General features: G+C 33.0%; 1 protein-coding gene across 4 annotated transcripts in view; it reads right to left on the bottom strand.

Moving 5' to 3' along the window:
* Positions 1–23,356, bottom strand: part of LOC106669294 (octopamine receptor beta-2R) — a 293,096-nt gene that overhangs the window by 130,561 nt on the left and 139,179 nt on the right. For 3 of the 4 annotated variants that reach the window (XM_014398660.2, XM_014398661.2, XM_014398663.2), the window contains one exon: positions 15,405–15,440. The exons of the other annotated variant lie outside the window; for it this stretch is intronic. The gene's annotated coding sequence lies outside the window, so the exon portion shown is untranslated. The remainder of the gene's footprint in view (positions 1–15,404; positions 15,441–23,356) is intronic. 4 annotated transcript variants of the gene reach the window in all.

Genomic DNA, 23,356 nt, shown 5'->3' with positions numbered 1-23,356 from the left:
AATTTTTTAAATTATCCCTTTCCCCACAGCATCCACTAGTAAACACCTTGCATTGTAACATGTGTATGTAGTATGTACATATATTATATGACTAGTTAAAGTTAGAAATCATAACAAGACAAGAATCTAGAAATGTAAAAGTATATTACTTTAAAGCTAAATTTTTACTTAAAAGAAGAAAACGTCCTTTTTTCAAGACGGTAACTATCAGCAAAAACGTAATGATTTAATTGTTTAATCTAAAAGAATCCAAAGTGCTATATTGAAATCAAATTGAGTTCCGTGGTGTGTGTCATCTCAAAAAAAAATATATATATACACCTATTTTTATATATAATTTTTTAATGTAGTCAAGTGTTCATATTAACACATAAATCTAGAAATATGGTGATTTTTTAAAATCTCGATTGGAGCTTCAGAAACATCATTGTTTTTATTACAATGAACCCGTGGATGATATTTGTTGGTTATGGGACCGAGGCACTCCCCCTCGTCAATACCGGATCAGCATGAAACAACATTGTCAGAATGTCATCTGAAAATGCTATCTTAAGTGGAAACGCCAAAGTCTTGAAAGAACGGATAAGCAAATGTACGAACCCGCTAACACCACGTTATGACAACCAGGCCTCACGTAAAATTACCCTACCCATTTTCAACCACATTGTAAAAAATATCAATGGGATTCCATTGAAAAACATTGTTTAATAACAACTAAAATTTTACATTCATGCGTATTTTACTGTTGGCCAATGGAACAGTTCCGTCTTTTTTTTCCTCTCTTAATATCACACGGGCCTCCTCCCAACCCTGGTCGCTTGATAATTGTGTCTCTTTTTAAAGAAAATCCAGTACGATAAAATGAAAAGGCTCTGCTATCGCCAACGGCATAAAAATCAACTGTCTCGCCCTCAACCCTATTCCAGCATTTTACGCTTTACAAACACAGCTCTGATGAAAAATGGGATTCACCAGAGAAATAATCTACTACATCTGATTATAACAAATCTGACAAATAAAAACAAATACAACTAATATATTTTTTGATATTAAATGGCGTAGTTTATTGATGATGAATTTCAATTTTTTACACAGGATCCAATGCTACAATAAGCATTTTATATCAATGAAAAAGTCTGATATCTTATAAAAACAATTTATTTAGTCTTCATTACATCTAACAACATTACCAAGTCTTAATTATTGTAAACATCTTGAAAAATAAAGTTTCGTTTTTCATGTTTATACAGTTAGTTATTGTTGCTACGTTTTTCTTATTGCGACAAAGTCATCGAATCTTTTCTACTACTTTCAAATATAAAATTTATTGTTATCATCTATTAGATGTTGTAGGTGTTGGATATTGTGTAATTTGGGCGACCATGGTGGCCCCTAACGAGGGAGGGGCGTCCTGATAGTATTTACCACGCTAGTTGTTCTGGGTTCGAATCGCGGCACATCCTATTGAATTTTAAATGGTAAACATATGTAAAAGTATCGAAAATTTTATCCTCAGGTTGGTATGCCTTTTTGAATGACAAGAATTACTTTTCTTTCTTTACTTCATTATTGCCTAATTATCCGAGCCGTCGATTTTCCACGCAATAATGGACAATTGCACTGAGAAATAAACTCGACAAGCATTCCACTACAGTACCACCAGGGATCTAGGATGTGTTATTTTTATAATAAGTTTAGAAATAAATGTATGGTCTCCAAATAAGAAAGAAGTAATATTTTATGGCCTTAGGTACATACACAAACAAACAGAAGTACGAAAAAAACAGAAATAAATAATAAAAAATATAGAAAATAATAATATATATCTCCCAGAGGATTATGAGAGAGATTGACAAAAGTGTAGGCAAGATGAAAGGTCGATAACATAAGTAAACACGAAATAAAGACATACTCACAGTTGTTGGAAAGTTTTTACGTATGAGTTCATTATTTTTCGTACAGATTGATAGATAATGGAGAAAGATAAATAATAACGAGCGTAAAGGGGGAAAGAGGGACGTAAATAGAAATTGTAAAAAAGAAAGAGAGGAGAGGGAGAGAAAGGGTGAGAGAGAGAGAAAAATAGTAAGAGATAGATAGAGTGATAATGGGAGAGAGAAAGATAAAAAGAGGGTGAGTGAGGGGATGAAAGATAACGAGATAATAAGAGAGTAAGAGAGAGAGAGAGTAAGAGAGGGGAAAAATGAGATAACGAGAAAAAGAGAGTTATGGAGGGATAACGAGAAAAAAGACAGTGAGAAAGAGTGAGGGAATGTATGTGGTAGAGAGAGAGAGAGAGAGAGAGAGAGGGAGAGAGAGAGAGAGAGAGAGAGAGGGAGAAAGGAGAGAGAGAGAGGGGGGGGGGAGAAAGAGAGAGTGGGAAAAGGGAGATAGGGAGGGAGAGAGAAAGAGTAAAAGAGAGAAAAAGAGTGTGAGATAACGAGAAAAAGAGAGTTAGAGTGGGATAACGTGAAAAAAGGAATTAGGCTGAGAAAAAGTGAGGGAGTGTATGTGCAGAAGAAAGAGACAGAGAGAGATAGAAGAGAGAGAGAGAGGAAGGGGAGGAGAGAAAGAGAGAGTGAGAGGGAGTGAGGGAGCGAGAGAGAGAGAGAGACCAAAAAAACGAGGAAATGGAATTGATAGAAAGAGTGTTAGTGTGTTCAGGGCTGGATGAGATGGAAAGAATAAATGAACCGGAGTCAGATTGATAGATTTCTAAAAATGGTATTGATGGAATGAGTATGTGAATTCCATATTAAAACTATCCTACTCAACTTTCAGTACATCCATTTTAACTTCTTATAACTATTTATTTCTGTATGAGTATTCTATGTTGAAAGGGACCTTCGAAAACTAAAATAAAAGAAAAATAACAGAAACGTTTGTTTATCGATCAGAATTGACCATTTAATGATTTAAATTGATCATTCTTTTTCAACTCGAGCAAGACCTAAGATAATAACAAAGCAAGATAATACGAATAATTAGTTTTGTTTGCAAGAAAGTTAATTAAATACACGATCTTGTACACTTAAATTGTTATGTTGTTTCAGTCTACATTTGCTTTACTTGCGTTCTCAAATAGAAAAAACCGCTAGTTCAAATATGATTACTATGCAATCAAATTAATAACGGAACGTTTACATTTAATAAAAATCGAATGTTCTTGTTTTTTTAGCAATTTTATGTCAGATTTGTTGTTTAAATAAATGTTTACTTGTGTTTTGTTTGTCTTGTGCAAATAAAGATTTTGTTTCAAGTGAAGTCTTGACGGCTTAAGAGCTAGAGACAACAAGGGAGTAAATTTGAACAGCACTTCAAGTACTGGTTGGAAAGTCTGCTTAATCAAGGAGGTTAGAGGTGAACCCCTTTGAATCATTGATGGATTCTCTCTCATTCACAAGCTCTTCATTCCGTTTCTCTCATACTCTCCTCGAGTTGGGAATTGCGTTTTCATTTTATAATGACTGTATTCGGAGTAAATTTGATTTCTGGGCGATGCGAGCTCGGTGGAAGTGCTTGGATGGTTCAGTTCTTTCAATAATAAAACGTTCGACTGTATTAATAGAATAAAATTTATACTGAAACAAAAATCGTTTACTCGAATATACCGAAAAATTATAAAAAATAACAACTAATTATTTATCAAGTGAATTTTACTTAAGGCAGGCTTTTTTTACGACAGGCAATACACACTGGATTGGGTTGCTCATTTAACAATTCTTATTGCTCCGACTTTTAACACCATTTACTAAAACTCTATAAATATAGAGTATTGTACTGGTAGCATATTGTATTTCTGCAAAATTAAAGGTAGTGTTGTTTGTTAAAGGTAGTCTTTCTTTCGTAAGGCAACACTAAATATTTTTCGCAGTTTTAACTAAAGAAACTTTTGTATTGAAATGTGTTACGTAGCAGACCAGAACATATGGAATATACGAGTAAATAAGGGCATTGTAGACCTATAATAAAACAACAGCTTACACAATTTTTTCCTCAAAATATATTTTATTTTCCAAACTATTTTCTACTATTACCAATATGGGAATTGCCATTTAAAGCTTTTTCAGAGAGAGAGAGAGAGAGAGAGAGAGAGAGAGAGAGAGAGAGAGAGAGAGAGAGAGAGAGAGACAGAGAGAGGAGAGAGAGTGAGAGAGACTTCTTTAACGAGCATTCCTAAATACAGTTAATGTTTAGATAATTAAAAATCCAAAATATTTATTGTATAATATTTATTCAGATATCGTGAGATGCGGTCGGGTGTGATGTAGGTTTCAGAAAAACATTTTCTTTATCGTGCCAACGTTTCGATCTTTTATTGAGATCTTCTTCAAGTCCCTGAAGATGATCTCAATAAAAGATCGAAACGTTGGCACGATTAAGAAAATGTTTTTCTGAAACTTACATCACACCCGACAGCATCTCACGATATCTGAATAACTATCGATTAACGGTCACTAATCTCTACAGAAAATTGTATAATATAATGTTTTTTACTGTCTACATATATTTTTAAATATTATTAATGTTGTACAAAGAATAATTGAACATATTGAACATAATCTAATAAGAGAAAAGTTTTTAGATGTTTCTTATAAATATTTTTAGATTTACATGATTTTATAACATTGGATAAAATTATTGTAAACTTTTATAGAATAAGAAAAAAATGAATTATAAAAAAAATGTGTACGACACAACGACATTTTAAATGGAGTTTGAGAACGGTAAAAAAAAGTTATTTTTAACTTTAAAGTGAAAAACAATATAAACTATGCATAATGGTTTGTGTATTATTATTATGTCATGGACAATAGTTAAAAGTTTGTATTTTAACAAATCGTCAATTTTCAAAATGGATAAATCATAACGTTTTTTCCTAATTTCTAGAATGATAGTGTAGATTACAGATATAGCGAATACACATATTTATTGTATATATAAAATATGTAATTTATACAGATTTTTACTAGAAATTACTGCAAGTCATAAGTTATATTGGGAAGTATTAATTCAGGCTTCTGGGATCATTTATTCATAGTAAATGGCTTTTATAATTGATATATAATGGAATGTATTCGCGAAAGAGAAAAAAAAAGAGAGAGTGAGTGGAAGAGGGAGAGGGTGAGGGAGAGGGTGAGGGAGAGGGTGAGGGAGAGGGTGAGAGAGAGAAAGAGAGAGAGAGAGAGAGTGAGTGAGTGAGTGAGTGAGTGAGTGAGAGAGCCAGAGAGAGAGAGAGAGAGAGAGAGAAAGAAAGAAAGAGAGAGAGCATAGTGGGTAGTAAATAGAATGGACAAAGAATGTAATTTAAAAAGTGTACAATAGGGTAAACTACATTAAAACCAGACTTGCTTCGCCTATCTCAATCATAACCATAAAATCAATTTTAATTTTTGATTTAATAAATTAAATTACTAAAGTGTACTATCTGCCTAATGGCTAAACTATTTCAGTATACTATTGTAATATCCAACTAGTTCAAAGCGATACTTGTGAGGAAGCGTATGGTGCAAACTGTATTAGTTTCCCAGAATCCGAACTGTTTAAATAATTTAACACTATTCCCCGTGAGAATGGAAACGACCCCAAATTGCATCGGCTAATTTTGCCTGAAATTGTTTAGTCTAATGCAAAATGTACATGTTTTCAACGAATCAAGATTTACAAGTTGGGCAGGACCCGTTTCTTCCCAGTCACTAAACAAACCTCACGTCGCATTTTAAACAACCCCGGATAAATAATTGAGATAGACTTTAAAACCACTTTTCGGCAAACTACATAATGGTAAATTACCTATTGTTTACAAACTTTTTTATACTTGAAACTTACATATATGCAATCAGGTTAGTTCATTACTGGTTTATGATTGATCACGATTTATTGCGGTTTTTTAAGAATATTAACTAATTATATTTTTAAAAAAATACAGTGAAGAATAAAAATTTACAATTTAGTAGAAATATATTTGGTAAATAATTTAACATCGCAATTTTTTAAAACTAAGTTTACTTTTCCTTTATTTGTAATTGTATATCACAATACAAATTGTCCTATATAACTAAAAGAAAAGCTGGCACTTAATTTTTTAAAGGGTGAAAGGCGAGAGTCTCTGGGGCATAGTCGTTGAGGCGACGTGGAGTGTTCTTTGGGTGGGAGATAAAGGAGAGGGCTTGAGGAGTAGCGTTGGGATAGATTGAAAGATTGATGTTGAAGTTGAAGAAGCGGAGACAGATGAAGGGAAAAATAATGAAGGCTAATTGTTGATAGTGAGGTTAAAGAAATAATACCGAGCTTGGAGTATTCTTCTTAGGACTTTCGTTGATTAGAAGAATTGGCTGAGTTTGATATCGGATAGCTTGGTCCCGTGGCAAATAATGCAGTATTGGATGGTTCTATACTCAACTCCGTATGTCCAAATAGGTCAAAATAATACTTTGTACAGTGTCATTTGATTCTTTCATTGTCCGATTTCGGTCCTGGAAGCATTCGTCGTCTATTCAATTCTTGTCGTTTCGGTCTTGCGTGAGAATTACACTTAAGAAGACTACTGTCTGACAAGACGACCAGGTTGGTGGGTCACGGATTTAGACCAAACTTTTTTTTGATGATCGTACACTCCTAAATATCGGCCACAAAACCGCCACTTCTTATGACTAGGCCCTGGTTGGTATTTAATATTTTTATTTCGCTATCTACTTGCTCAAATCAACATGTAAATGTATCATTTTCAGTCTTTTTTATGTAGATTGAAATAAAATATAATAAAAGCTATCAAAGTTTACTCAATAGCCAAACAATTTCAAAACCCAAAATTTTTCAAGTAAACTAGATCATAATTTTTTTCGTGAAACTAATATGAAATTTCGTTTTAGCACCTCTTGAGAGCCTTAAGTATACATTTAAATGTATCGATTATTTGACCACTAGACGTTTTTGATTTTTGAGAAGTCATTATTGGAATATCTGATTGAACCGGTTATAATTAAAAAGCAGTTAAAAAGATTTTAAACGGACCATTTGCACAAAAAGACACTTAGATTTCGTATGAACTATTAAAATATATAAAATATTCCTGGATGAAAATACACAAAATAGCAAAACTATTTGTCAGAAATTAACCTCGTTTTTTAAATTGAAATAATATTATTATATCAATGCCCAAGCTTTCGACAAGTTTTATTATCTTCTTTAGGGGATCTACTGAGACATAGGAACATAGTTAGGCAGGTTGTTATAAATTTTTTTGTCAATTTGTTGCTACTTACAGATACAAAGTCACAACTTAAACATGTTATACAAATTCCTCATATATACATACATAAAAACCTCTTCTTCGCTAGCTTTTTTCTATATAAACTATAACAATTACTTAAAATTAATAAACTCTTCAGGTTGTTGAAGAACCTCTCACCTGAAAACTTGATAAGCACACATTATTTTATTAATTTTAAGTAATTGTTATTGTTTATATAGAAAAAAGCTAGTGAAGAAAAGGTTTTTATGTGTGTATATATATGTATATGTATATGTATATGTATATGTATATATATAACGAATTTGTATAATATGTTGTAAATAAGTTGTGGCTTTGAATCTAAAAGTAGCAACAAATTGACAAAATAATTTATAACTACGTACCCAACTAAGTTCCTATGTCTCTGTAGATCCCCTGAAGAAGACAATAAAACTTGTCGAAAGCTTGGGCATTGATATAATAACATTGTATGTTTGAAGTCCACAACCCGAATCCTAATCAACATCGTAGTGAAGGCTGGTTGATAGAAATATACATACAAACAATAGAAATAATAATCCGATTTTAATGTTGGATACAGTCATAAAATGCACTTCATACGTTTTTAGAAAGAATTCTCACTCATAAAAATCCGTTTACTACCATTCGAGAAAAATTATGTTAGAGCTTCTAAAGGAATGTCAGTCAGGCATAAACGTCGTCAAAATTATCAGTCATAATATTAATTTAAACCGAATTCCGCGTCTTTTATAGAAAGTATTTTGTTCATTTATCGTTTTAAAAGCTTACCAAATTATAATATTCTGTGCCGCATATGTGGAACATAATCCTTTTATGTTAAATCAAGAATGAAAATAATACACCAAAAATAATTCGTTAATCTCTAATAACGATTTATGGTCATTTAATTAAATTTACTTTGTATTTACAATTTTTACCAATATTTTAAAGTATACAATGTAAATAAATTCATTAATTGTTTTTTATGCCTTTTTTTGTCATTAGTAGTACAACTCTTTGAGCTTGCTCTAGGAAGTTATTGTTTTTGGAGTTTCATTTTTTTTGTACCATAGGTTTTTTATATTGTCCTTATAGCTCTTCCCTTCAGTCACATATTTTTTGGCGATATTTTGAAATTTACAAAATGTTTTTCTAAAGATTTTTTAAAATTTCATTACACGTTTCGTTGTGTTGAACGCTTCCCTTATATTTACCGCTAGATATTTCATTCCTTTAGAGAATTGCACATATCTGTCATCTATGTTTATTTGAGGTTTGGTTTCCGTGGCCACTCACATGTTCTTTTGCACATCACATACTTTTTTCTTTTATTTTGTCTTCTATTTCTTTGTTCTTTTTCCCTATGGCCGCTTGATCGCTAATGAAATTCTGTGCATTTGATTCCCATCCTTTCATAATTTCATAAAAGATTGTAGACACTACCGCTATTACCGAGTTGAACCAGTAACATCCAGAGTATACTTCTAAACATCCACCAAAATGGCACTTGGGCCTACTAAGATAAAGAAGAAGAATACTTCCTCCCATATTTCCTAACTCATCCATCTTACTTATCCGATCGCCAGTCTCATTTAGCGCAAAGGTCTTCTACATCTGCTATTTTTCCTATCAACGCTGGCGTTCCTAAAGTAAATATACTGGCATTACTCCTTTATACCCTCTATACAACCATTGTATTCGCCGATGACGCGATTATCCTCTCCTCTAACCCTGATCCTGTCATAGCTTCTCTTCAACAACTTCTCCACAGCCTGGAATAATGACAAAAATGTCCTACTATATTATAAGGTAAGTTTTACCTTAAACAAATTGCACCTACTTTAAAATAGCTATTTCTACAGTCATAACAAACTACGTACGTTACTGAGGATAGCACCAAGACAAACTCAAAACCTACGGATTATAGCCAGATACTCAAAATTATTTGTATACTCAAATATTGTGTATATTATACACAAAAATTTATTGTTTAATGTGTAGAGATTAGTGACCGTTAATCGATAGTTATTCAGATATCGTGAGATGCGGTCGGGTGATTTTCTTTATCGTGCCAACGTTTCGATCTTTTATTGAAATCATCTTCAGGGCCTGGGATTTACAAACAATGTTTACATTTAACAATTACATTTAGGATGTGGAATAGTGAATTTATACAATGCAAAATATATTTTATATTCAAACAAAGTATTTCTACTCACTCAAAGTATTTGTCTTCTGTGTAATTGTGCCATCCTTGCGTGTCGTGTTGAGAGTGCCAGTGAGATTTTGCTGTTTTATGTTTATATATGTTTGGTGTTGAAGGGGTGGGGAAGGAAGTCGGTATATAAAAGACAATTTTGTGTAAGGCGTCGGCTTCTTTGAAGTGAAATAAGCCGACAAAGGGGAACAATGTGTTGGTAATAGTTCGGCCAGATTGTCCTTTCATGATTATATAGAAAGGGGATAATTAGGAAAAGGAAAGCTAAATTGTTGGAAAAATTAGACTATGTGAAAAGTATTTGATGTGTGGAATGTAATGTAATGATATATGTATGTTATCTATATTGTATTTGGTTAATGATATTGGCGTAGCTTCGACTGAGTTTACATGTATCTGTTCTGTAATTGATGCTGTGTTTATCTCTGTTGTTATAAACCATTTCTAAGAAATTACGTTTATATTTGTTTTGTTCTGTATATAATATTTTTGGATTTTTGAAGTCGAAATTGTGTTGGTGTTCCAAATAGTGGGTAGCGAGTGCTGTAGGATTTTGCTTGGGTTTTTTGCAATCATAGATATGTTGCTTTACTCTCTTGTCCAGGTTGGCACGATAAAGAAAATGTTTTTCTGAAACCTACATCACACCAGACAGCATTTCACGATTTCTGAATAATTGACTAAATTAAGTTTTTAATAAATGGTAGAAAAGTTTTTGCAGATTGATTCAGTTCCAACATTGCCAAGGACTTGTAAGTTTGTCAGATAACAATTGAATTTGTTTTTTAATCCAGACCATACCGAGATATTCATTAACAGATATTTGCAATTTAAATTGCTTTTTCAAAAAATAATACGCGAAAATTAGAAGAGCTATACTGTATTGGAATTATAATTTTTGTTGGAATTGGGGCAAAAATGTATTTTCTTTCTATAGCAATAGAGCACGCATTTGTGTTTATTGATGCAGAAATATTTCATCATATTTTTTCGTGCACATTGTGTGTATTTATTATTTATAGCCAATTCCATTCCAGAATGCGTTTCCGGGGGCAGTAAAGTTTTCATCCAAACACAACTAATTGCGCCGATAATGAATGCATTGTTACTAGCGACGAGTCGAGAACGTGATGTCAGGCGCAGGATGCCAGAATTGCCTCCGTTTCCGGCCCTCAAGGAGGAATTTATATTGTCCCTATGTCTCTACTTTATGGTTCATTATTATGCCGGGCCACGGCCTAGTGTGAAATTTTATTCGCCGACAGCCGACAGTGAGCAAAGAGGCCATAAAACCGACACATTTGGAAGCGAAGAGGACGTTTCGATCGTCCTTTATAAACACGTTTACGTTTCCTGTTGCTGTTTCGCATTTGGTAAAAAGTCTATATAAAAATTATATTGTAAATTTGATCAAATTTGATGTTAATGAATTGTAGGGAAATCCTGTGCTAAGGATAAACAACTTTTCCAGTTTGAAATTACTACCTTGACGTAAAAAAGTTAATTGATTGAAATCCCATATTTTAAGCAGCTATGTAACAGTTATATCTTATTTATTAGTATGTAAAAGGTGGCATAATTTACCTTAACATTACAAAATTATTGGCAAATACAAAAATGCATATTTTCATGGCAATATAGATATAAACTTTTAAGCAAAAAAAAATAGTTTTCTTCTTATCTCGTATGATTAATTGTTTTCTATTATTCGGAGATCGTGAGATGCGGTCTGGTGTGATGTAGGTTTTAGAAAAACATTTTCTTTATCGTGCCAATGTTTCGATCTTTATTGAGATCATCTTCAGGGCCTGGGATTTACAAACATTTGTGTGAATTTTACAAATACATGCAGGATACAGAAAAAAGATCGAAACGTTGGGACGATAAAGAACATTTTTTTCTAAATCCTACGTCACACCAGATCGCATCTCACGATCTCCGAATAATCATCTACTTTTATCTTTCATTATCTCTCGTTTTTCTATTTCTCTCGCTCTCTGTTTCTAACTTTATCTTTTTCCTCTATTTTTCAATATTTTACCTTCAATTCTCCTCTTTAACGTATGATTCTCGTGGGCACTTTCAACACGACTCACAGAAATGACACATCTACACGAAAAACAAACACTTTGAGCCCTGAATATGATCTCATTAAAGAACGAAACGTTGGCCCGATATAGAAAATATTTTTCTAAAAACCTACGTCACACCGACCGTATCTCAAAATCTCCAAATTATCAATATTTAATAAGTCCAAAAGAAAAACAGTTGGGACCGTGTACCTGTAATTATTATTACAAAAACTGTGATAAATGAGATATAATGAGAGGAAAATAAATATATTGAGCAAAGCTTGATATAAAAGTATTATTGTTTACTTTACGACCACAAACCTAATCCATAAGATGCTTGAAGACATCAAAAAACGTTAATAAAACAATGTTTTTGTATCCATAATTAATTTATTTCACTTGCTTTTTCGTTAATGAAGTTATCCCTTATTTCTATCAGTATCGCGTCTCAAAGGGACGGTGGCGCGTTTAGCCGTGGTTACGGGTGGTTGAAGTGGTTGCCGCTCTGAAAGCCTTCTCTGTAACCAATCCCGCAAGTCTTTTAGTAATTTCTGTACAATTTCCACAAGGTTCAATGTTTCCGAGATGTTCGAAGATATTCAATTCAGCGTCATGTGAGTTATGCCGGTGAGATATTCTTTAATGTACTATCGGGTTTTCATCGATGATAGGGAGTTACTGCTTTAGGGAAGATAACCGCAGTAACCCCTTTTGAAAGGGGAAAACTCCTTGTTATCTTTAAACCCTTTGCTCTCTGTCGACATTGTATTGTCCCTGTTTCCCAATAGAACCAAGTTTACCTTAGAGCTGCTATTAAAACTATAGCTTTAAGATTGTAACATCTCACTATATAACCGTTGTACTGACGGAATTAAAAAAGAAAAAAAAGCAGAAAAGATTATACGAGTTTTTGTAATTTGTAGATAGCATTATTATAAAATTAATTCAATTATAATTCACTATGAAAATAACAACAAATATTAATAATAGGCTAAAATTTTGCTTTGCATTATGAAATTATATTTTAAAATGTTGATGATGATAGGTTGTTGGAACAAGAGGTTTGCTATTTCCCTAGTGCTGCATCCTTTTGGTTTATTGAACTTTTCCCAGTGACCATAGGGCTAATCGGCTAGATTAATGTTAAAGACGTATTAGGTCTTCGATATTGAAAAATATTAGAAAATGAAAGATATAAAAAAAGAAAAAGAGACACAGAAAGAAAGAGAGAGAAATGAGACGTATAGATTTAAAAAACAACAGAGGGAGGGAGGAAGAATTGAATTAAACATTTTATTTATAAAAGCTTATTTATAAAGAGGGACAGGGAGAGGTAGAAAGAGAACTGAGAGACAAAGATAAAAGACAGAGAGAGGAGAGAGTGAGGAAGAGAAAGCGAGAGAGATAAATAGAAAGAAGGAGTGAAAGTGAGAAAGAGAAAGAGAGAGAGTGAGAGAACCGAGAGATATAGATATAGAAAGATAGAGACGTTCTAAGACTAAGGGAAAGATGGAGTAAGACGTTGAGAACAAGGATGAGTAGTAGTAGGTGGAAGATTAGAAAGCCGAGGTTTGGTACACCTTAAGCACCGCAGCTTTGTGGCTCTGCTTTGATTCTTAATTCAGTTTAACTCATATGATTCCTCTTTAAGAAGAAGGTCATTGACTTATTATTGCTTTCCTTGGTTAGGTCTCCATTGACCGGTTGTTTCGCATTCGAAGAAGATATAGTGCAGTTTCTTTCTAGTCATTGCATTGCAACAAATGGGGGTAATCATTGAAAATTGTTGTGAATTATATTTATTTTCTTTTAATCCCTTTGTGTAGACGTACGTAATGTTGTGGTTTTGATTAACGAAAATAACACTTTCTAATATTTACATTAAGGGCATTTTCGAGGCCTCCTCTTTAGAATAACTAAACTTCAGAATTGATTCAACGAAGATTCGTTTGGTTTCGGAAAAACCCGGACACATCCATGTTGTGCAGGTGTTTTCACAGATTCTAGTGACAGGTATATAGAGTATAAGTATACAGTACAGAGTATAACCGCTTAGATGTACCTCATCAAACTGTAGCAGTGAGTTTCCAAGGTTTGGCAAGAGTTCTTTAATGACGAGTTCATTGTATCGGGCACTTCTCGAGTTCGTCCATTTCTCTTTTTGATTTTTGAGAACTCACATCATTTATAATACAACTCAATTTTTTTTTTTAATATCATTTTATACATTTAGATGCCTATAGGTTCATAATTAGTTTGGCAGATCCCCTTTAGCCCGTTGGTTAGTTCGTTACTCCGGTAAATTTCATTTGTTTTCTAACACCAAAGATAATAGGGGTATTCACGATGTTTGTAAGATGATAACTCGTGTTAACTCGAATAGAGAAATGTCGTAAGAACGTCTATGCCCACTTCTTTTCTTAGCATGTTAAACGTTAATTTTTCCGCCATGCTGCGCGTGGCGATTGGTAGAACCAAAAATAAAGCTATAAGAGTCCTTGAAGGTTTGTTGTTTGTGTTAAATTGTAAGATGCCAGATGTTAGAAAAAAAGGAAAATTAATCAACACTTTCATTCAAAATGCTATCTCTGCACTCGAAAAGTATTAACAAATTACAAGCTTCAATTCGTGCCGACGTAGATCACTTGTATCCTAACGTCTAACAGCCTACAACTTTATAGTATAGGTGATGTATCTATTATGAATGAGAGTATAAGCTCAGGTCAGAAATTAACAAAAAAAATGTATTAGTCTGATTTAATTAATGCGTATTTGAGTATAAAAATATGCTTAAACAAAAAACAGCTGTTAAATTCATGGCTGCCATATTGGTTACCTACGCCCTAACGGATAGCAATGTGACTACATTTTTGACCTAACATCTAACATTGGCCCTGGCCTGTTAGATCGACCAATGTTAACTAGCCAATTCTTACAAGTCTACGTCATCATTTTTCTCGATCTAACACGACCTAACATGGTTAACACAAAGATCGTGAATACCCCTATTGTCAGATTATCACGTCTTTGTAGGTTTAGGGATTTTGGATGCATTCACCGACTTTTAAAGTGGTAATGCATGGCGTTACGTGTGTATTAGAATTTTTGCCAGCGTAGCCTTTTTTATGGTTTTATATGGCTATTAAACAGTTAAACAAGACGTCCATATTTATTCATAGGTTGATAGCAATTAACGATTCAAAATAGTTATTGCAATTTTTCTGTAAATAAACAAAGTGGTACTTAATATTTTGACAACCCACTAAACATGGCGAACTGAGAGAGAGGGAGAATAGGCAGACCAAAATGATCGGTAAGATATTCGTTGTTATGTGTGTAATATTTAAACCTCTTTTATAATATAAATCAATTTCATTTTTTCATATCATTTTATACTTTTAGTCATAAAAAAATGTGTTGACATATTTGTTTTAAAAAATGATTTATGAGAGCCTTTCTCGTAAATCACTTAGTCGTAAAAAATATAACAAAGGCTAAAAAAAAAAAATTGATATCCCTCGCAAGATTATTCAAACCGGTGGAATAAATCCAGACTATTGCCAGCGTTCTGCCGGAAAAAAGGTAGGTTACTCTCCGCGGAATGGGCTTTCACAATTTTAATCAAAAGTAAACTATTTGATTGTTTTTATTATTTAGACGGGTGAATATCGTTTTTCCTATGTGAAAACTTTAAGACTGGGAAAGATAAAATTTAATATTATTCTTTCAAATCAACAGTTCAGTACAAAATTAAAATAAATCATGGGTAGGGTAGGATTCCAAACCAAAACCGCTAGGGGTAGTAATATATAATAAATAATAATATTGAATGAAGTTTGGTTAATTAATGCTTCCTTACCTCCTTTGTAGGGCAGCGTATGTTGCGTTAACACACCTGAAATAGAAGAACACAATTAATGCAAACAAAAATGTAATTTAAATTTTAATAAAAGAGAAATTTGCCACTTTCAGTATCACTGATATCGAAGTTCTCTAATTATTAAAAAAAAGTATGTTTTTAATCTTTACCCTTTTCGCAATGTACAGAGATAGGTATTTTAAAATTAAATTTTGCACATCTATAGTGTGATTGCAATATTATTTTGTTGAAAAAAATACAATTTAATTTTAACCATTAACTAGAATACAGTTTAGTTATAAAAATATTATATATCTGTTTGTAGTCAAAAAATACAAACTTAGGCTGGTTGTAAATTTCCAGGTGAAATCCCTCGCTCTATGTATGGGTTTATTGAACGATCGTTCTCTTCTTACAGTACTCCTATGTCATAAAATATTAATGCATTTTAATATTATTCCCAGTTTCAGTGATATTCGCTCTGCAGTTCTCGTTCCAAAGAAATCTACTCCTGGAAAAAATATTGTTTTTCTTTGCAGGATCTCCTCACAGCAAGGAAATTAAAACCGATTTTCTTTTATTGAGTTCGATCAAGTAATATGTTGTGAATGTTTAATTCGTCTACTTATCCATTCTGAGAGCACGTACATTTCTCAAAGTCTGCAAGAAAACTTTTTATTTGGCCTTTTCTACCCAATCCATAATTTCTTATGCTTTCAGAAATGTATGCGTGTTTTTATTTCGCTGAAATGTCCAGGTCTGGCAGAGGTGTGCAAGAGAATCTGGGACTCTTCTCATCTATCATGTTTTATTATTCAGAAACAGATTTGGGCTGACTGTAGAAAACATTGGTCAAATAGAGGATTATCCTATTTACTTAATTTAACACTCTGATTCTTGAACGCAAATGTCATTTCCGTGAACTTTTTTTTGAATTTTTTTGACCCACTGAATTTGATTATTATATTTTTGCGACCAAATACTCTGTTGCTTCTATATTTATAGATCGATAACCCAATCAGTATTTTGAATCCTCCAGGAAGGACAATTGAATTCAGTTTTAGAAGTCTGTTTGATAAAATTAAAATAATAACGTCACTACAAGATTGTCGTATTTTCAGCTAAAAGGAAAAGAGACCGATTATAATGGTAAGTAAAAAGTACCTAAAATAGCAAAATGATTCATAGGATATCGCCGAATAAGTATATTATCAAAATTTCTTACGTCAACGAATCGTTAAATTTTCCTGATCTTAATTTATACTAAGTGCTTTTACTCTCTAAAACATAATTCCTATTCAGAACCAGACAATATTGCCAACTACAACATAATAGTGCAGGAAAAATCTGCACAAAAGTGTGGCACAAGGGTTACTGCACAGATTAACTAGAGTAATAAACGCCATAAAAAATGGATTTTTTTCTTTCCAAAAGGTAGATCGGGGATGAGTCCAGGAAGACAGTGTAGGCGATCAGGACAACGACCACTCTTCTTTTACTTCGCCTAGCGATAGGACTCTCGAGAACCATTCCGGACATTTTTCCGCATATAGTAGCCTATAGAACTTTGTAAGTGTGCACACTATCTTTTATCTGTTTATGTTTAATAAATTAGTAACTGTAAGATAAATGTATTATTAATATTACCCGATAACCGCTACAACAGAAACAACATTTATTTTCTTGTCGAGCTTCCGGCAGAATATATCGCCTTCATCAGGACTATATAACATCAATGAAGCACCCCGCTGTTGATTAATATTTCCTTTGGCGATTGATCAGCCTTCTCAGTTTAAATATATTTTTTTCTTTCCAAAATGTAGATGGGGGATGAGGCCAGGAAGACAGAAACAACATTTATTTTCTTGTCGAGCTTTCGGCAGAATATATCGCCTTCATCAGGACTATATAACACTGATGAAGTTGTTCAAAAACGAAAGCTCGACAAGAAAATAAATGTTGTTTCTGTCTTCCTGGCTTCACCCCCGATCTACCTTTTGGAAAGAAAAAAATATATAAAAATGGACTTTAGGTCAAAATATCCAGTCATGTTTTAAAGTGATAAAAATCACTAAATCTAACACTATTTTGAGCCATCATTTGAACTTCAATTTTTCTTCAGGCTTATACGAATTGCAATCGATTCGTTAATCATTGCGCAATTTGCTGATGAGACCCTTATTCTAAGTGCATGCATCAATTTGCAAAATATTACATACAGTAATTTATCAACGCAATAATAGGCATTTGGCATAATGAATGCGAGTGGGAGAGAAAATCAACACGTTTTAATTCAAATTTGTAGGATTCACCCCAAAAAGAAATATTTATCAAGGTTATGAGCAGTAAATGCTTAGTTGATCTGCGACTCTGAAAATATATTGAACTGACACTGGGTCACTTACTGTGTTCCACTCTCGAGTTTCGATGTCTAGGAACTAGATAGGGTCAACGTAGTAATCAATGAAGTAGGAAATTAATTCATAGCTATTGTGAGTTCGTGTGCGCGTGCGTGTATGTGTGTTTCTGTGTGGTCTGTGTGAAAAACAAAGAAAACAAGTATGTATATATTAAATGGAGAGAAATAAATAGAAACCTGCGACAGAAAGAGAGAAAAAGATAGAGAGAATAATATATATATANATATATATATAGAGAGAGAGAGAGAGAGAGAGAGAGAGAGAGAGAGTCAGGGGCAGAAAAGAGAGCTTTCAGTGGGTGATACATCATATTCCATGGGAGTCCGCCTCTTAAACGTAAAAATGATAAAGCCCCAGCTCACGATACGATTTTTTTCGAATTGTTAAAAATTGCCTAAAGAAGGATTTATTTATTAAAAGTACATTTAATAAGATATGAGATGGTGAATATAAGTACCTCTTCCACACACTCCCACTATATTCCTACAGTGATCCCACATAGAACCCCCATCCCCCTTAGAAAAGGTGATCCAAAAAATAGGGTGAATTACTGAAGAATATTTCTAATTAAAACAATGGCTAAATTATTCTCAGGAATAATAATGAAAAAAATTAAAACATTGGACAATGCAACGTAACATTATAGCGGAAATACAAGGAGTATTCAGGCCAGGCCATACTACGACAGACAATATTTTTAATTTATTCAATACAGTAATTATAAATTTATTAAAAAAATATAAAAAAATTGAAAACTTTCAAGCAGAATTTGATTATAAAAACAGAAAAGCTTTATTTTCTAAATTATCCCTTACGGGCATTTCTTCTAAAATTATTAAATTACTAACAGTTTTTATGAAAATTTCGAGGCAAGAGTTTGGCCCAACAATGAACTGTCAAATGCTTTTTCTTATAAAATGGGTGTAAAGAAGATATGTTTATTTAGTCCTATAATATCCTCCATATTTTATAAATGATGTAAAAGATAATTTATAGAGTAAATATTGATAATTATGGAATTAAAACTTTGATGTTCGCCGATAACCTGATGGTGGCATCTTCACTTCCCTCACTGCAGCTTATGGTAAGAGATCTAGAAGAATATTGTACAATGGAATTTGGAAATCAGCATCGGTAAATCGCAAAATTATGGGATGTAGGATGGGGAAGATGGGGAAAGAAAGAACAAAAGTGAGTCCAGTATTTGTGAAATTGAGGCATCCACATCAATCCTTCATTTTACTTTAAATTAAATATTAAAGAACCAGTTTCTGTAGCTAATTTTTCACTCATACCATTTGGAAAAGAGGCACAAATATTTCACTTGATAATAATACATTATTTTATTTATTAGTATCAAGTTAATTGTATATCATTATTAAATTAACTACTTTATTAAATTAAAAGTAACTAAAATAAATAGCCCTTTGATATAAAGATTAAACAAATCGTCAGACGGCCAATGGCTATTTAACCAAGAAGATTGATTATCTTTTTTGTTGTGTTGTAAAACATTAATTATATGTTTCTTTTGTATTGTATATAAGTAACAATAAAGCATTCATTTATTAGAGATAGCGCTGGCTATATAAGGAGAAGTGTCCCCTGCTAATAACCGCTAGACACCACGGTATAGTACCTATATAGCACTTAGACTGACAATAAAACACAGTTTCTCACTGAAGAGTTCGCTAAGCCGAACCTCGTTAAGCCAGAAACACACTTACCCGATGCTACGCCATGCGACGCTACCCGATGCTACTCGACGCAAATCCAAACTCCGATTTTCCATAAGGTTGCATTACCCCCGTGCACATCTACCCGACGCTCTGAGATCCACACTCGTCGGGTCGCATCGAGTACAGTCGAAGACAAAAGAACCGAACACTCATATTTTTATTCAAACTACATGTATTATTGTCGTTATATTAATTACAACATACTTATTTTAATATAAACCAAATTAACTGTGATTAAAAATTAATTAGTTTTTATTTAAAAAATTAATTTTAATGGTTTGGTAGAAAATTAATCAAAACACCGGAATACGATTTTTTGATATAATGAATTTAACTAACAATTTATTGTACTCGCTTCGGCGGTACATATACTAAAATTGGAACAATTTATTACACGGTTTTGCTCATAAAATTTAATTAACAATTTATTTCATAGTTTTGCTCGTAAAATTACACCATTTTGTAATGTCGGGTAGCATCAGAACAGGACACTCATATTTTTTGTAGTTTATTTCAAACTAAGTACATGTAATTTTGTCGTTATATTAATTACAACATGTTATTTTAATGTAAACCAAATTAAACGAGATCAAAAATGCATAAGTTTTTATAAACATTGTTTAATTATGATGGTTAGGAGTAACTTTATTTAAAACAATTAAGTTTAACAAACAATTTATTAGATGGTTGTGCTCATAAAATTTAACTAACAATTTATTACAAGGTTTTGCTCAAAATAGTGCATTAAGAACAAAAGATGCGTTGCAATTGTGATAGTGATTATTGTGATAAACGCTGTGGACTGTACGCGACGTGTGCTTGCGTCGGATAGATGTGCACACCCCACCAAAACGTGGCAAGGCCTCGGGTAGCATCGGGTAGCGTCGCATGTCGTTGCATCGGGTAAGTGTGTTCCTGGCTTTAGGGATATATTATCGAAATATATGTAAACAATACAACCCTCTCCTGAAAAGATCAATACTTTTATAGCTACAAAACAAAAAACAGCTGTTTCAATTTTAAGAAATGCCAATAAGAGCAAACGCCTGTGAAATATGGAATTCAATCTCCAAATACGAAATTAATAGAAATCAAGTTTTTCAAAACTTCTCAATAGAATAAATGAATTCATAATCATCGACAAGAGCATATATCCTTTCTTTGAAACAGGAACTACGAACGGATTCGCCAAAATAAAAACACACTGAACTACGCTTTACATCCAAATCCTCACCTAAAATCTAATCAGAGAAGACTCGAAATATAAAAGGACTTCTGATGCTGCATTTTGATACCCTTGCATAATGAAGGACAATTTGCCATCTGATCTCTGGTGTAGTGTAGCAATGTAATTTTGAGTTAATTATGCAAATTCTTGTTTAACTGCACTAGCAAATTGGGGAGAGCTGGGAACTCCTACATTAATATTTTCTATGATATTTGACAATACGATAATGAACCATATCCATATTTCATTTACATACAGCTATTTTCAAAATCATCAAAAATCGCCCCGATTCTCACTTAATAAAGGATATTCTCTCCCATACTATTTCATTTTAACCCATTTAGTTGATCTTAACGTATCGTTTATGTAATAATCTTACTTTACAAATCTCTTTTTGTCAATTTTTTAAAATATTAATAAGAAAATATCATCACACTATATTTTACATTATGTTAGTTGTTAAAAACGTTGTTATTATTAGTTGTTTAAAATTGATTTCAGACATGGTTTCTCGTGGAACCGTAAGTTTTTCTGTTAGTTTAGGTTTTCTTATACTTCAAAGCAAAATAATATTATTCTCCAGGTCTTCTTTGTTGGATTTTTTTCTTATGTGTAGATTTTTTTTAAGAATAACCCAACCTTTTATGTTTGAATGACCTGAAATGCATAATAAAAACATACAAACAAAAAGGTACGTTATTAAATCACAAAAATGTACAAATAAATATTTTCCCTATAATTATTCCTCTGCATGTCCAAGTTAATCGTTTAAAAGCTTTTCAGAGGAAATTGATTTTTTTCTGCTGACAAACTTACGCTGAGAAATACCGAACATAAAATTTATTGAAGTCCTTTTTTTTCATATTATATATATTTGAAAAGGGTAAATTGAAGTCCGCCTTTAATGGAAACAAGCTGAAATCCTAACTTTATCGTTTGTGTGGGACGATGCGTTTTTATTTATTTAGTATTTATTTATTTTTTGTGTTTGCGGAGAGGATTGATATAAAACCGCTCTAAGTTCGAGGCGGCCCTAATCCAATCCCTTGGGCCGACCCTCTCATCGGCCCGCAATTATCTCACAAGTTCCTCGCCCTGGCCTCATTTAAATTTCATTATTCTAACCAAAAGTCCGCACGCATGCAATTTTGACTCGAAACGATTCCCTAGGCCGAGTAAATCCCCGGTGGCCTTTTTGGCCGGCCTGTTCACCCGTAAGATATCTGGCCAAATTAGATCCCAGGACTGAATCCGATTTATTGAATATTCATTACACTCTCTCAGGGAACCCCTTAAAGAGAGTCAACCATAAATGATAGCTGAGTGTCGGCTTTCTTTTTTATTGCCTAGTTAAAACATTTACTGTTGGAAAGCAGGAATTTAAAGTCACTTCGGCACCTCGTGCTCTCTACATTTCCTTTTTACTTACAAGTCAAAATTATAATTTGGTCGTAACAATTTTTGGTTTGAAATCTTTGTCCGCATTTGTCAATCTTAATTGTTGGCTTTGGGTGTTTTTTCAGTGTCTTAATTCTCGATGTTTTATGATTTAGGTCATTTTCATTTTTTAATTTGTTTTGTGTTTTGAATCTAAATTTATGTATTTGTAAGTTTTTCTTTATTGTCTAATGTATTGATGTTGGTGGATTTCCAGGTAGTATGTTCATTTTTCGCCTATTTTAGACATCGTAGTGTAGTCACACTTGTCTGTACTGCTGCCAGTTGGTGGTAGTTTCGAGTTGATGAAGATTATGATGGTGATGGAATGCTGGGAAGTGGGATTTGTACCACTGCAGACTTCTAGCTTATTGAACCTTTCTTCGTACATTTCAATTGGCTGGATCCATCTCTTAAAATATATGTCATTGATTACATTGTTTGTACCTTCATAAATGGTCTTGATGATGGTCAGATGGTGATAGGGCTTTGCTGGTTAGCGAACATTATTGAAACTATGGTTGATGTGATCTAATACAATAATTCGTATAAAACAGTACGGGCTGATTTTCATTATTGCATTATTCTAATAAACGTCTCCCATTGGACACAGCCAAGAGGAAAGAAATCCAGTCTGCGTCTTGCCTCACCCAGCTTGTAGTCCTAACATTGAGCCGTCTATCTAACGGCAAATCAATACATTGCTTAATGGTTTTTTCGCCCCCCAATCATTCTGAACCCCACCCCAATCTCCACCGTCTGTCAGACGTTCTTTGGACAATCGCCATCTTCTGTGGTGGGTATGTGTAAATTGTAGACGATCAAATGACAAGTTCATCATCCCGCAGTAAAAATAGTGACAGTTCGCCAAAGAATGTTATCATCAATGCCTTTTACATATAAACACACAACGATATACATATATATATATATATATACAGGGTGAATTGCTACTCGTGCTACAAACTTCTCCAGTAGATTCTTCACCCTAAAATGAACAAAAAAGTTCATATTGTCCATGGTCCGATTCTCAACCATTTCAGAGTAATTTCGCTTTTTATCGATTTTGAAAGATATCACGTCCTGGCGTCGGAAAATCGTGATATCTTTTAATCTAAACATTTCTCT

The sequence above is a fragment of the Cimex lectularius genome, unplaced genomic scaffold (assembly GCF_000648675.2).
Source record: "Cimex lectularius strain Harlan isolate CLEC.00 unplaced genomic scaffold, Clec_2.1 scaffold35, whole genome shotgun sequence".
Classification (NCBI taxonomy): Eukaryota; Metazoa; Arthropoda; class Insecta; order Hemiptera; family Cimicidae; genus Cimex; species Cimex lectularius.
The sequence above is the reverse complement of the archived record's forward strand: the minus strand, read 5'-3'. Positions and strand labels throughout refer to the sequence as shown.